Source organism: Myotis davidii, unplaced genomic scaffold (genome assembly GCF_000327345.1).
Source record: "Myotis davidii unplaced genomic scaffold, ASM32734v1 scaffold452, whole genome shotgun sequence".
NCBI lineage: Eukaryota > Metazoa > Chordata > Mammalia > Chiroptera > Vespertilionidae > Myotis > Myotis davidii.
This window is the reverse complement of record NW_006284245.1, coordinates 725563-728145: the sequence shown is the minus strand read 5'-3', so window position 1 is coordinate 728145 and position 2583 is coordinate 725563.

Below are 2583 nucleotides of genomic sequence, written 5' to 3'. Positions count from 1 at the left end.
TTGGAGTCCTCCGTCACTGAAGCAAGCAAGCCTCATGTTAGCTTCAAGCTGCCTGGCTGTCGGCCGCCATCTTGGCTGGCAGTTAATTTGCATATCGCCCTGATTAGCCAATGGGAAGGGTAGCAGACGTACGGCTAATTACCATGTTTCTCTTTTATTAGATAGGATAGATTTCCCCATTCTTCTTAGTGGTATTTGTGACCACCTTATTAATGTCATAATTACATTGGTTTTAAAGATAACCAATTTTAAATAACCTTTTTATATTATTATTAACTATGTAGTAGATGATGGTAGGGATTTGAATTCTCAGTTTCAACACTGAGGTCATCTTACACTTAATTTCCTGAAGGGGCAAAATGAAGACAATTCACTGGAGTGCCCGGAGAACAGACAGCCTCTGGGGAGAGGCTCTCTCCACCTGTACCCTCACCCCAGCTGAGACAAGGTGAAGTGGTTGGGGCCAAATATGCAGGGCTCTCCCCCTCAGGAGAAGGCCCGGTCAGCAAGGAAAACGCTGGCATGCACTGTCACCTGAGGTGGCTGCTGGGGATCAGAAGACCACAGACAGTGTGCCGGCCAGAACTAGCTTGACAATGTGGTGCCACTTTTCAATCTGGAGGGGAAAGGATCTGTTTTTCCCACTCATGACTTGGTAAAGGTTTATTTAAAGAAAACAATGTTAAGACAGTTTTTTCCTTTAATGTTTTGTCTTTGTTAAACAAGGCACACCTGTTTTTAGGGCTTAGTCATAGGCATGGGGGGAGTATTTATTCATACTCCTTGTTGTATATAGTTCTATCTTCCACCCCTCCCAAACCTACCTCTCTGACTTTCCTCTTACCACCCACTCAAAATGCACTCCAGGTCTAGTCTTTGTTCACTTTATTAGGAAAGTTTCCGACTGCAGTCTAGAGAGAATTTCCTGGGTCTGTTTTGATTTTTGACAGTTCTTTTTAGCAAGTACGCTTCCTGGTATTTAGAATCATTGAGCTAATGAGAAACAGTACTTTTCTGCTATTTCTTCCTTATCTGTGAAGACAGAAATGAGCTAATACCCATCAATGACGACTACATGTTTTGTTCTTGTACACACATAATTAGATTAAATTCTTACAAAACCCAGGGAGGGATGCAGGCCAGGGTCACACAGGCCTTCTTGAAGCCCAAGTCTATCTGATTCCAAGGCCCATCTTCTCTCTCCCAGACCACACCACGCATCATTCTGCTTCCAGGTCCACACGGCCTTTGGGCTCCTGTTTGTCCACAGTAAAGCAGGATTAGCACATGCGCAGGGTAGCCTGTCTAGGTGGTAGTGGGGTGTGGAAACTAGATTTGGGGTCGGCAAAGACCCAAATCTTTAGCGTTCAGGCTATTTTGCAATAACACTCCTAAAGATAGAAAAGCTCATTGTCTCTAAGTTGATCTCTTTTTCCTCACTCTCTAAGAGAATGGAATGGTTACAATATATTTTTATTAAATTTATTGGGATGCCATTGCTTAATAAAATTATATAGGTTTTAAGTGTACAATTCTATGATACATCACGTCAGGCACTTTCACATAATGTTTTAGTTGCTCGTATTGTAACTAAGAGGGAGAGAATACCTATTTAACATGACCTCTGACTAGTCTACCTGATTACTTTCCTATTCAGTCTAAAGCCGATATCTTTTTGTGTAATAAAATCCTTAAAGTGTGAAGAACTTGTCTAGTTCTTCTAATATATAAACACTGTTTAATCCCTTAGGAAATCACATTCAAATATTTACTTTTATAGAGTTTTAATTAAATATATTTTTATAGTTCATTGTGTGTATGTGCTTTTCTTAAATGCAGATACTATTTTTAAAAAGGTTTGGCATATATACATATAAGATTATTATATATTTATTTCTCAAATAAACTTACAAAAAGTATTTCCTTGCTCAACTTTAAGCTATTCTTTCTTTTCTTTTTTTTTTGTAATTCCTTATTAGTATTTGAAATGTTAAGTAAAATTGGGTCTATATTTCTTTTATTTTAGGTTTATTACCTTTGTGCAAAAGAAAATTGAATAACCAAGTCTAATTTGCTCTTAGGGTGATTTGCATACTTTAGGGAGTAAAATGAAAAGACATCCTAATATATAAAAACCCTGGGTCTGTCACAACTGGAGGCTCGACCAACCTGAAATCAGTCCTGCAGTCAGTGCTGGGTTGCCATGGCGACTCAGCGCTGACTGCTGCGGCCGCAGGCGAGGTGACCCAGCACTGATGGCTGAGGGGGCTGCAAATCAGGCCGGGAGAGAAGCCTGAAGAGAGAAGCAGGGACTGATCTGTTGTCTCTCTTTCTCTCCAGCAGCCCTCCATTTCTCTCCAGGCCTCCACCAGGGCTGCTGATCAGCCGGCCTTTCTGATCAGACCCTGTTGATAGACCCAGAGACACTGACTGGCATAGAAACCGACCAATCAGAACCAAATCTGGATGAACTGTGAGGAGCCAATGGCTGCCTAGGAGGCAGAGCTTTTGACGCTGACTGGCATAGCAACCAACCAATCAGAACCAAATCTGGGTGAACTGCGAGGAGCCAGTGGCTGCCTA